The following is a 13,683-nucleotide window of genomic DNA, read 5'->3' as shown; positions in this document are numbered from 1 at the left end:
CACCACAGCTCTTCGGCATCCTCCCCTGTGGGCTGGGCAGTGCTTGAGCCCAGAGGACAGAACTAGGCCTCGAGGCAGCAGAGCCAAGAGACCCAAACTATGTGCAATGCCAGTCCTGCCTACCCCCCCCCCAACACTGCAAGTCCCCTGGGGGTCTGGAATGAGTGGCAGGAACGGGACTGGAATCCACTGGGTCACAGCAGGAGAAGGGGCACTATCCAAGTCTATCCTGTCCTAAGGGGAAAATGACAACCCAGAGAGCAGAGGTCACAGCTGTGGCCACACAGTCACAGCCTAGAACCTACAGGTGATGGTAAGGGCTGGGTGGGGGTGGGGAGCAGCTGCAGTTGGGAGCCACAAAGGGTGGGATGGTGGAAGGGGAGTCCCATGTCACCATCTCCCACCACACTGGTGGGCCCACTGTGGGGGCAGGGGGCGTCTCACAGGCCCCAAACTGTTAGTGTGGAAGCAGGCAGACAAGGGTGGGGCACAGGAGCAAACTGTCCCCTGTCGTACACACACACACAAATGTACAACGGCGGTCCAAATGTGTTTACCTATTGGCACAAGTGCGAACGAACGGAGGCCCACAGGTGGCGAGGCTGCACTGGGCTCAGTAGCTGTCCTGCCCGGCTCCCATTAGGGAGTTCAGGAAAGTCAGTCCTGGTTGGGTTAGTTGTTGTTGCTGCTCGCCTAAATTTCCTGGTGAAGGATAGAGGAAAGGTGGTTCTGCAAAGGGCGTGTCCTCTCAGCCTTTCCAGGAGAGTCTTTGGAGCAGCAAGACAGTCGCATTGTCACATATATTAATAAAATGCAAAGCTCTTCAGGCTGATTGCTTGCTCCTCGCAGGAAGCCACCATGGGTGGCTGCCAGGACGCTGTGCCCACCCCTGAGAACTCGCTGAGTGAGACATGAAGCAGGGGCCTGCCTGATTTCCCACAGCAAGGGTCCATGCAAGGGAGCCCCGAATGAGGCCGCCCACCCGGGGCCCCGTGCCCTCCCTGTGGCTCCAGCAAGAAGAGTGGGCAGAGGGAGCACCTTGCCCCAAGTAGCCCTGCTCAGCTCCACATACATCGGCCTCCTGCGGCCTGACAACTCTGATCTACCATCTCCTTAGACTTTCCATGTCCCTGAGCTACTTCCTGCACAGCCGAAGAATGGCAGAGAGGACAGCTTCACCCTGGTCCCTTTCCAGGTCTTGCTGCTAACCTGCTCACGAACCTTCCCATTAGACTGAAACCAAAGTCCTACAGTGGCCTACGAGGTCTTCTGGGCTCTGACCTTGGGTCCTTCCCCATGCTCCCTTCCCACCACTTTTGCTCGCCCTGTGCCAGGCACACCCTCCTCCTCATGGATCTTCCAGCATGACAAGCTCATTCTGCCCTCAAGACCCTTCCACATGCTACTCCAGCTGCTGAAATCGCTCTGTAGCCAGACCTTGCTTGATGGGTTCCATCATGCCCTTCTGCTCTCTCCACAAACAACTCCTGGTCTCCCCACAAACACCTGGTCGCACCATCCCCGACCACCACATCGAAAATGGCGTCCCCACCAAACCACTCTCTTCTTACCTTGCTTTGTCTTTCTTCGTGGAGGTTACCACTACCTCAATTACTTCGACTTTATTCATTTATTTAGTGACCGCCCCCTGGCTCCACCGGAATGTCAATTCCTTAAAGTCAGGGACGTTGTCTGCCTCAGCCATTCAGTATCCCCAGTACCTAAAATAGGGCCTGATTCACATTAGCTCCTCAATAGGCATTTGATTCATTTGAAGAGAAGCAAACTGAGACCTGGACAGGCACTAGTCTGTAGGCCACAGCATCCCAGGCAAGCATGGGCTGGGCTGGGCTGGATTGGGCTGATATTTACTGCCTTGGGCTGTAGGCTCCCTTCCTTTTCTTCTAAACCATATCTCACTTGTAAGAAGGGACCAACCTCACTCTCAGGCGCTTGCCCAGTGCTCAGAAAGGGCCCGGAAGAGTCGGTGCTCAGTGAATCACCAAGTGCATCAGCCAGGCCTTTAAGAAATCGCCCAGTCCCCCTTATCAGATTCAGTAGCTATCCTGAGCTACCCACCCCGGGACAAGGAACTAGCAGCAGCACTGCAGAGCACTGTGAGGGGCACAAACCAAAACCCGATGATGACCCTCTGTCTAAAGAGCTGACCTCCACACGCTTAAAGGCAAGACCTTCCTGTAAATACAAAGAAGGATCCTAAAGCAGGTCAGCAACACCCTGGCACCGACTAGCAAGGATAAGAATACTGGCTGCACAGAAAACAAGGGGGGTGTCTACAGAATCCAGGAGAGAAACAGGAACTCTTGGGAACACTGCACTAAGGATGCTTGCAGGTGCCTAGGGAGAAAGGCCTGGAAAAGAAGAACGGGGCTCGCCTCATGCTATTCCCATATTTAATACGCTTAAGTTGACGGTGTATAAGCCATAAATCAGACGTTGCCACTCAACAGTCTGCAAGCCTTATCAGGCCTGCCACAGGCAGAGCTGGCCAACAGAGAGCTTAGAATTTTTGTGATTAGTTGCCAACACTTAAAAATTAAGAGAGTTCATAGTAAAGTCCAGATTTCTGGCTCGTTTTGAGACACAGAACTCACGGGCCATAGCAGGCCTTCACGCGAGAACCTCAGTGGAGCCTGCCTGACTGTCCCCTTCAGGGAGGGATGCCCCCCACCCCAGACACCCACAGTTGCTATACTGCTGGCCCTTCTCACAGCCCATTTGTTCTGCGCTGTAATATTCCTGCATGGACATCGTGGGCCTTCAGACTTGTGACTCAGTTGTACCCGGCTGGCATTCCACAGGCAGGCTTTAGCCATTCTTATCTGATCTTTGATTGTCTTCAAAAGCCCCAAGTTACACGATATCCAAGAGTGGTTCACATGGTTACGTGGACTGGATGGCCCCACGTGGCCACTGCAGAGCAGCGAGAGAAGAGCAGACACACAGCTCCCTCGCCCACCCCAGGGGCCCTGCTCGCCAGGGAGTTGTCTCCCACTGGGCACCCGGTTCTCTTGCTTGCGGTTCTTCCTGAGGGTGAGCTTTACCCCTCCAGTTAAGCTTGGTAGCTCTTTTTAGGAGTAGGGCCTGTGTCTTTCTCCAGGAAAGCTTCCCTCCAGGAAAGGGGCCCGTTCGTTGTGTCTTGGTGATGGCTGGCCACCCAACAGGCTGTGAAAGGAGGGTTTCTCAACCCAAAAGTAACCGTGCAGGCAGAAAGCACCAGCAGCTCTTCCTCCTTCTATCAAGCCCAGCAACCAGCAGCCCTGAGAAGCCACCAGCCACGGTGCCTGCTTGGACAGGCAAGCGAGAGCCCAGAAGGGAGTAACTCCTGCCTACTCCTGGGCAGGACCTGCACATGCCCAGTCAGCACAGAGAGGCTGGGGGCAGGGGGCACGGAGAGGCCCTCCCCTTGCCCCCACCCTCGGGACTCTAACGTCTCTCCAGCTCAATGCTGGGATGATGAGAGGCCAGGCCCCAATCCCAGCTGCACTGTCTGAGGGCAGTGAGCACCTTCTCACGTTTTGCTAGCCCCATCCCCTACCGTGCAGGGTGCACCCTGCATCCGGTTTTCCTCACCTTGCCCAAGAAGCTATGCTTTCCCACAGAGAATGTGTGAGGTGCCTTCCCGCCAGGCTGGCCATAGCACGGCTCCTTGGAGCCATTAGCACATCTGCCCTTGACCACAGCAGCACAGGCTGCTTCTATAGTCTCAGCCAGCCACACCACAGACCCAGTAACAAAACCACCATTCACGGAGTACAGCCCTGCACTGGGCCTTCTCAGGGGCTTTATCTCATTTAAATCCCACAGCAACCGTCAGGGAAAGTAGTGTTATCACAGACCAGTAAACAGGCTGAAAAGATGGCGCTGGCAGGCCTGACTGTGTGTTTCCTGAGGCAATGCCCCTCCTCTGTGTTGCCCGCAGCCCTCACCCCGAGGAGGCCCCACTGTGTCCCCGCCCAAGCAGCTGAAGTTCTCAGAGTTCCTCTGCAAGGAAAGGAATCGGTGGGGTGTGGGAAGGAGGGAAAAAAGGGACACACTCAGGTCTTCTGCCCTGTCCCTTGTTGCTGAAATTAAAGTAGTTCTTGTCCCGCCATGTGGAAGGAACCCAATCTCTGCCCTCCACACCTGCCAGTGTACCAGGCCTTTGTGGCTGGAGCTGGGGGATGCATGCGTGTTTCTCCTGCCACACGTTTTCCTCGGCATCCCACTGGCATCTGGTTCTTTTCTCTCATACCTTCACATGGCAACTTCTTCCTCCCCAATCTCCACGGCTCCAATCGTGCCCTTGTCCCTGGCTTTCTCCCTGATATCGCTCATGGATGCAGATACTGAAGACATGTGAGTAACACACTGCGGGGAGGGAGATACCACAGCCAACAGCTGAGAAATGAGCATTAGACACGCCTGCTAACAGTCCCTCAACCATGCCCGCTTCTCTCCTTCGGTCAATCGACCCAGCAGCAGGTCACCACGAGAATCCCTAATGACAACCACTAATGCGTTTCAAAACTCAGAATGTTGACCTTGCCTGGAGTCAAGAAGATTTTTCGTTTTTCTTGATGCTCTAAGTGCCCCATATCCTTAAATTTTCTAAGACTTATCTGTCTCCCTGTCTACACAACAGTTACTGGGAACCTTCTGGTGGCCAGCCCTATGAAGGAAAGAAAAGAGGGGACCTGTACCCCAGAATATTCCCCATGCTTAATTCTTAGAGGAACCTTGTGGGTCAAGTATCCATTTTCAATCTGCTATAGAGATGGGGAAGCAAAGCTCAGAAAGCTGCATGGTGGGGACATGGGACCTGAACCAGGACTGCCTGAACTTGGCCCCACTGACCACACTGCAGAAGGATTAAGTAAACGCCCTCGGACTCTCTGGTGACCTTGGGGTCTCATGGAAGTTGCTCTTCTGGTTACCAAGGAGGGAGGGACAGGCAGCCTGCTCATCCCCTCATACTCTCTGCAGGTGTGTTGGCAGAGACAGGACCGTGGGGGCCAGGGGGGTGTCCTGCATTCCCCAGATGCTCTCTCAAAGGTGCTCCATCCACCTTTCCCCATCTCACCTGCTCCTCAATGGCGATGCTCATTGAGTCCACCCTTGTCATGTTCTAGGAGGAAAATGGGCTTCCCTTGATCTGTCAAGGACAACAATGGCACACAGTGGAACATAGCCGGGCTGTGAGTCAAGGAGTTCTGAAATTACATCCCAGCTGTGTCACTAGACCTGAGAACATGAGCAGGTCCCTAAACCCCTGAGTTCCAATGCTCTGTAATAGCCTTTCCTTCCTAGCATTGTGGAGATGAGGTGAGTCAGTGGGCCTGCATAAGCTTGATAAATAAAGGCCTGTCCCATCTCTCCCTCTGGTCCACAACACCCTCCTCGCCACTTTCACTCCAAAGTTGAGCCAGGTTTAAATGAAGTAGGAGAGAGAAGGTGTGGTTCCCATCACCCACAGACCCACGGACACCTGCATGGTCCTGGGAAGCTCACCTGCCCACTGGGGCACAGCAGACAGATTACGAAATGGCCCCAGCTCACCACCCTGTAGTGTACCTACCCCCTTTGCAACGTGATTTTGCACGTTCCCCACAAGGAGTTTCTCAGGAGTCTCCCTTCCCTGCCCCTTAAATCTGGGCTGACCTCTTGGCTTGCTTTGGCCAGGAGATGTACAGCAGCCACAAGGCACCAGGCCTGAGCCCAGGCCTCAAGTGGCCCAGAGCACTTGCATTTGCCCTCTCGGAACTCTGCTGAGGCCACACAAGTAGGTGTGGGCTAGCGTGTGTGACAATGAGAGCCCCGCAGCTCGGTCACCCCGTCACTCTAACTTACAGCCAGCCAGCTGCTCTCCTAGCCAGCCAGCTCCAGCTGAATGGCCAGCTGACCACAGGTGCGGCCACAAGCCCAACAAGGTCAGCTGTGTCTGACCCTGCTCTGCGGACTGTGAGACTAATGAGTGACAGCAAAGGCTTGTTGTTTCACGACACCAAGTTCTGGGGGGGTTTGTTACACGGCACCAGCTAACCGATGCAGAGGTCTTCTCTCCTCTGGCAGGTGACCAAGGCCAAGTGTTTGCCGGTACCAAGCGAAGGCCCCACTTGGAAGCGTGCAGAGGACGGCAAGAGATGTGGGCTGCCCGGCACAGAGGGCTTCTGTGAGATGAATCCAGGCGACTGGGATAACCTCACCTAAAGCTTCTGTGAGATGAATCCAGGCGACTGGGATAACCTCGCCTCACCTCTGCCTCTCTTGATGCACTCAGCCCTCCTCTGGCTTCCTGCAGCGCTGGGGAGATTCTGCTGCTGCTTCCCCACTGGGGCTCCCCACTCAGCCCTTCAGTCAACAAATGGGCTGACTCACCACCTCAGGGGAGGCCCCCAAAGCCGAACACCCTCAGGGATCCAGAAGCAGAAAGGGTAACAGTCATTCCACTGCTGCGGGCTGTCTCCCTTTGTAAACGCCTATTTCTCAGGCCTGCTGGCTCCCCAGCCAAAGGGGCTACGGCTAATAAGCCGCAGAGATGCCCGCAGGGAGGAAGGGACACTTTGCCAGCTATTTAATGGCCCACGAAGGAAGGGAAGAACACCAGGTGACTCCGGCCCATGCTTCAGGTTCACTGTCTCACTCTCTGACCCCAGGAAGGAGCAGACAGTGCTCCCAGGCAGCCAAGGAAGACCTTCCTGAGCCCCAGGAATGGGGTGGCATGATTCAAGATGCAACTCAAAATAGAAACAGGACTCAACCACAAAACAAACACCAGAAGACCCAACAACATTCAAGCATTTTCCCTTGATGAGCCTTGGATGCTCCTTTGAAATATTAAAAATCAAACATCAAATTCTTTCAAAACACTGGCTTACTCAGGTGTTCCTACTAGGTCAGAGCATCAAGAATGTGTTCGGTATGCCCACTGGGCAATGCAGCTTCTAGAAAATGTTTGCACATGCACAACAGAGGTCAGAGCTCCTGGGATTCCACCCTTCACCCACCCGTGTGCCAACCATCATCCACAGGCTCCGAAAAGGCGATTCACAAAGATGAGCATGTCCCAGCTCCTGCTCTCACACGTACAAAGAGTCACCGAACAAATGGTGGGTACCGCGCAGGCCCTGGGACAACAGGGGCAATGGAGGTGTGCTCCGAATGTGGCAGGTCCCACAGGGAGGGAACCCACGAAGACCTCCCGGCATGCACAGGGATTTGCAAGGATTGAGGGACAGAAAAGGAAAGGGATAGTGGCCACGTAGAGTCTCTGTTCCCTTCCCCATCTCAGCCAGGCCCCAAGCCTTGAGCATCCCTGAGCTCCAAACCTACCAGAACAAACCCAACACAATAGCTCTTCCTCATGAGCTCACTTTTAAGAATTTCCGAGGGGAAAACATGAATTTCTCAGACCCACAGCACTTTTGCTGAAGTACTAAGGCTTTAAAATCTGTAAACAGTGGGATATAATTAAATGCAAATGCAGGGCCACATTTAAAAATTAATCTTCTATAATTAATTAGTAATTTAAAATATTCTGGTAAATGATACTTAAATGGCACAGAATTATCCCAGCTCTGAGTGATAAAGTCGCCTGCTGAAGATTTACCATGTTGGAGTAAGAAATATTTGCATATATCATGTGGGACAACAGAACACTGAGATTACTTAATTTTCCTTTGCTATAAATGTATTTAAAAAGCACAGTCTTTGGAGGCGCCTGGGTGGCTCAGTCGTTAAGCGTCTGCCTTCGGCCCAGGGCGTGATCCCAGGGTCCGGAGATCGAGCCCTACATCGGGCTCCTTGTTCCGCTGGGAAAACTGCTTCCTCTCCCACTCCCCCTGCTTGGGTTCCCTCTCTCACTGGCTGGCTGTCTCTCTGTGAAATAAATAAATAAAAATCTTTAAAAAAAAAAAATTAAAGCACAGTCTTTATACTCAAATTGTGGGAGCAAACTCACTCACTGCAACAAACTCTGAGAAGCAATTGATTCGAAGCCAGGAGCTAACCCATGTTGTGCTTCTAGTAAGGATTAAACTGGCCTCCAGCCACACTCCTTGCCTGGGAAGCCTGGGCAGGGGTGAGGAGGGATATCAGGAGTGGCCCTTTCTACCTCTGTTCCTTTTATTCACCTGTTCCTGGCAATCTGGGTGAAAGGTGACCCCCCCCCATTCCCAGAGTAAGGGGGAGCTGTCCTACCCATAGGCTGTTCCCCTCACTGTGTTTTCTCCCAACTCTCTTGCCACAATAAGAGATGACTGATATCTGTCTCACTGCAAAGGTAACTGCTACCTGCTGCAACCATCACTTAGTAACTGCCATGTCTTTCCCAACATTGCGATGCCTTCCCCAGCCTGCTCTGATACCCGCAATGCCTTTATCCTGGTGGTGAGTGTGTGTGTGTGTGTGTGTGTGTGTGCGCGCGCGCATATTTATGTGTAGGTCTGCACAGGGTGGCGGGAGGGGAGCGGTTGTCCCTGTTAGACTGTGCTCATCAGAGGGTCTGCTTGTACCAGCTGTGTGGCTGGTTAGCGGTATCACTCTATCAGTCTGTGTCTGTGTGCATGTGTGTTTGTGTGTATGTGTGTGCACGCGTGTCCAGTCTCCCACACTGGCCTGCACCGCTTTTTATCGTCTATCCTCTCCCGAGACACTTACCTCTCTACACACTGCTCTCCCCTACCTTGTGCCAAAGCTAGGCCTGGGAATGTCCCAACCACAGGAGCAGCCACTCCTGTTTGCTGGCCCACCCAGGCCAAAGGCAGGGTTCTTAAGCAAACTTTAGCCTTCCCAAAAGCAGAAGTTTTAAGACCAAGGCCCTTGCTGACAGGCTGACCAAGAACTTGAAGACAACCTAAAAGGCAATCAAGGCACACACACAAGAAAACCTAGCTTCAAGCTCTTTCTATTGGAGGGGAGAAATACAAAATCTCCAAGCCTTTATTCCCTCAGCAGCCACTGTGGACCAGCCTTGTGCTGCTCCTGGAAGATACAGAGGTGGACGCCACCCAGTCCCTATTCGTGAGGGGTTCACTTTCTTGTGGGACAGACAGATTGCCCAATATCTATGGGTGCACTAGTCAGTGCTCAGGCTCCAGGGCCCTAGCCGGCTGCTCTGTCTGCCCCATGAACCATGAGCAAGGAGTGGCAACTCTTCTCCATAAAGCACATAAATGTTTCAAATAGTTCAAGTTTTCTACTCTTTCCAGCAAAACGAAAAGAGAGGGAAAGGAGAGGAGGAAACAAAGAGGATACAAAAAGGAAAGAGAGAAGCCTAAGTCCAACTAGAGACAGGAGCACAGAAATGACAAGTGAGAGTCCTAGGGCACCCCCCACCTGATGCCCAGAGGAGGCCTCAGTGGATGAAAGACCCGGGGTGTACCCGCTCAGCCAGCCACTGGGAATGCCCAGCAGGACTGTGGTCATGGTGTGTAGCCACAATATTCTACGTCACGTCAGGTCTCCGGGAGGAGACACCACCTCTATGTCCCCAACCAGTACTTGATATGGTTCCTGGTCTGTAGTAGGCACCCAATCTGTACTAAACGGATGGGTGTTTAGGTGGGTGGATGGAGAGATGGATGGAAGGACAGATCGATGGATGGATGCACGGACGAACAGAAGGACACATGGACAGATAATGGACTGATGGATGGAATCTCCTCCAGGAAGACGAGGTGAAGCCCAGGGCCAAAACTGAGTGTGCACCAGAGGTCTTTCCATCAAATGTGGCCTGAAGAAGAAAGAACAGGAAGACATACATAACCCTCTCGGCACTGGGGCCATGGTTACGGAGAGCACTGTAAGCTCTTAGCTTCAAAGACCCCAAAGGGGGCCCAAAGAACAAATTGGTCCTGAAGTTCAGACTCTCCATCCTGGATTAGGGACCCTTCCTGCTGATACCCCAAAACCTCCGCCCCAGCCACTCCCCAGCTGGTACACCCACAACAGTTCCTGCATACACTGGGGCTCTCCAGACCCCGTCCCTCAGCCCCCACCTTGGCCACGGGGTTAATGAGGGTTCATTCCTGTAGATCCAGCCCCAGTGTCACCCATTCCAGGAAGCATCCCTGACCTTCTGGCCACCCCCATCTCTCCCTGGCCAGAGGACATTGCTCCATCCTTGGTGCTCTCACAGAACCTGGTCCACAACTCTGATTTGACAGGCAAAGGGGTCTGTTTACACCTCCATCCTCCCCATCAAGCTGGGAGCCCCATGTGAGCAGGGGCAATAGCCTCAGTGTCCAGCACAGAACTTGGCACAGCACTCGGGCTACTTAAATACTAGCGAAATGAAAGAAGGATTCTATGAGCAGAAAGGAGAAGGCTCCAACAACCCCAGACAGGATTCTCGGGCAAAGCCTCTGCCCTCGGCCCCTCTCAGGACTCCCATGGCCCTGGAGTGAGGAGAGCACACCCCCCTCCCCACCTCCCCTGCCCAGTGATTCAGGCTGCCAGGCTACATGAGGAGAGCATCAGAGCGGGTATCACTGCCCACTGAAGCCCCACTTAAGCAGTCAATGGTCTAGAGACAAACCAAGGTCTAGCTGAGGATAGAATGTGTTCAACTCACTTCCCAGTTGGGGTGATTAAAAAGTGCCACCTACCCCTACTCAGAGCTCCACTGCCAAGCCCAGAGCAGAATAGGCCCTGATGGAGAAAGGGTTCTCTATGGTCTGTGCCCTCCACAGTGCCCAAGGCCACCCCACATTGGGCTCCAGGTCCAAGATCAGCGTGCTGCCACCCCTGAGCCCAGTCTCCCCAAGAGGAGCCTTTTAAAGATAAGGCCCTGATGGGGTGGTTGTTTAGACTACGATGAAAAGATCTCAGAGCAGGGAATGTGGATTCGAGACTGAGCAGTGAAAAGTGAGGGGATCTTGAGGGGGCCTATTATCTTGAGCCCACGCCACCCCTCCCACCCAGTGCCTCAGCCTGCTTGCACCCCCGTCACCCACCCACTACCAAGGCCGGACTCCCCAAACCCCCAGCCCCCAGCCAGGATGGCCCCTGGTAAAGAGGGATCGCAGGGAGGCTGGTGGTGCATGGGCCTGCAGGCTGAGCCCCGGCAGTGAAAGCGTGCATCCTGGACACTGGACAGAGAAGCACTCGCAGCATAGCATGGGGACAGCCTGGCACTTCCCAGGCAGCCAACTCTGTGTCAACCAGAATTTGTCACTAACGATAGTGAAAGCGCCAGCCTTCCCAACAGATTCACACGTGGCAACATGTAGAAGATTCGAGCAGCACTGTCTACCACCCTCCTCCCATCAGCCAGGCTTTCAGAGTGGGCAAGGGAGCAGTTATAGCCCGGGGAGCAGCGTACCGCACCCCCACTGCAGCTCATACGCGCCAGTCCTGATTGGGTACAAAAGCCACCTGTCATCAATAGCACCGGGGCTCTGAGGCCATTTACTGGCCCATAACAGTGTTTTGAGTTTCATAAAATTCAGGACATGTCCTGGCAGTGGATCAGCCTTGTGAACACCCTCTGTCCTTGTCACAACAAAGGAGAGGTTGGGTCAGTCTGCTGGAAAAGCCCAAGCAGTGCCTCCGGGCAGTGAATGAAGGTTTTGTGCTGGGATGCCCAGGTCTCTCCCAGGGGACCTCCGGAGCTAGCCAGCCTTCCAGGTCTCACTCCCTGCCAGAGTCTAGAAATCCCTCCCGTGCTGTGTTTAGTACATGCACCAAAATTCTTTGAGCATAAGCGCCCTGAAAACCTCTGCCAGACCTTGGACAGAAGCAGGTGAACCCCGTCCCCCCGCGTGAAGGCGGCACACCACATCTACCCACCACCATCATCCCAGCAACATGGCAGCCCGGGCTCTGGAGCGCAAGTCCACATCTGGACTTGACTCCTGCTCAGTCCCCCTGGTGGCTACTTGCGGGACCTGAAGCAACAGTGAACTTCGTCGACTTCAGTTGCCTCATGTGCGAAATGTGAGCATTAGGGAAAGCACACAAAAAGCCAGGACCACGGTGGGTACCCAGGACATGAAGCTCCCTCCCCACCTCCAGCACCCCCTGGAACATGAAATCAAAAACCAAGACTCTGACCAGCTCAAGATGAAGGCACGAGGCCCAAGTGCCGTCCTCCCCCACAGTCTCTGGCCACCCCTCCCAGCGGCTTGTCACTCTTGCCCGACACTAAGAGTAGCCACTCCTGGGGCATCTCCAACTCTGTAGCACCCAGCAAAGCCAAGACTTCGCAAATGCAGGCAGGGGGATCAAGAAGGCACCAGGCCAAAGCCAAGCCAAGTATTTCCAACGCTGCAGGCGTTCGCATAATTAACCACTTGGAAATAGTATCTTTAGGCCAGTCTTGTTTACATGTTAAATCCTTGCAGGGCCTAGAAACAGAGCATGGGCTGAATTCATCTAGAAGGGAAACAATGAATATGTAAATGAAAGAGAACAGATGTTTTCCCGAGAAGCTATGTACCACACGCTTTCCCATGACTCTTGTCTCCTTCATCCCTACTTTACAGATGAAGAAGCCGAGGTCGCGCAGGTGAGGGCAAGGCAGCCAAGGTCACAGCAACAGTTAAGTGGAGGAGCCGGGACTTGACCCCAAATCTGGTGAACTCCAAAACCAACATTCTTCCCACCCCCAAGCTTCACGGCAGGGCAGTGGCAAGGCAGAAAGGAAGCAAGGACAGGAGACAAGGGATTGGCGAGAAGAGAGATGGAGAAGGCCGGCAACAGATGAGCAGACAGCATCACTGGAGCCGGCCCCGGCCAGGGGACTTAAGCAAGGAGAACAGCCTTCCTATGAGCAGACACTGGCACATACGCTGCTGGGAACATTCTGAGAAAGCCTGGACACATTAGTGCTGCTAATCCTAGGTTGCCCATTACTGGCCTGGATCACTTCCTACAGGGGAACATGTTCCAGAGAAAATGCCGAGTGCCGACAGGACATCACAGCCTGGCTGACCACCAGCGTGATCTGGGGCCTGATTAGCCAAGGGCGGCAGGGCTGCCAGCCAATTGCACCAAATTAAGCGTTCCAAATTTTAAGTTCTCCAGCAGTGGGCTTCGTGCTGGTTCCTGATGCATAAGGTAGCATTTTAAGTAATAATTAATTAGAGGGGAAAGTGGAGTAAGCAACCAAAGTACATCAAATGGAATTAGTATAATTCTGCCTTTCTCTTCATTTTCCTTTCAATCAGAGAAAGCCAAGTAGGTGACTGGGGTTGGAGAGGAAATCACAGACAGCATTCGGCCACCCTGTGACCCCTTCGGGCCACCCTTGCTCCCAGGCACACCGCGCCCCCAGCACGTTCCCCCTCCCCCCACAAAAACCCACCTAGGCCAGAGAGGGACCTGCCAACTCCAGCTCGTCACCTTTCTGCCATCAGACCACCAGGGCTGACACCATCAGCCAGCTCAGATCATATTTCTAGTTGTTTATTCTCAAGTTACTAAATTCTTTGTTAAACTGGTGGGCCCTGTCTTCTTTGGAAGGCCCTAATCCCTAATAAAGGCATTACAAAAAAAAATCACTGGATAGCTCAGGTACCAGAAACATCGGCCCGTGCACCAAGTATCATTTGGCAATATCCAACTGACACTTCCTCCAGGTCCTCGCAGACAGCAAAGGCAGAGCTGCCCACCTCTGCAGAAAGCGGGAAATGTATTTTATCCCTAGAGGCTTACACCCTCCAGCAAAGAGGGCAAAATTAA

At 53.5% G+C, this 13,683-nt stretch overlaps 1 protein-coding gene across 1 annotated transcript in view; it reads right to left on the bottom strand.

Moving 5' to 3' along the window:
• GRID1 (glutamate ionotropic receptor delta type subunit 1) overlaps positions 1-13,683 on the bottom strand; it is a 684,166-nt gene that overhangs the window by 445,140 nt on the left and 225,343 nt on the right. The window lies entirely within an intron of this gene.

Source organism: Ursus arctos, unplaced genomic scaffold, assembly GCF_023065955.2.
Source record: "Ursus arctos isolate Adak ecotype North America unplaced genomic scaffold, UrsArc2.0 scaffold_7, whole genome shotgun sequence".
In the NCBI taxonomy this organism is placed as follows: Eukaryota; Metazoa; Chordata; class Mammalia; order Carnivora; family Ursidae; genus Ursus; species Ursus arctos.
Note: the sequence above shows the minus strand (reverse complement) of the source record. Positions and strands in the feature narration are given on the sequence as shown.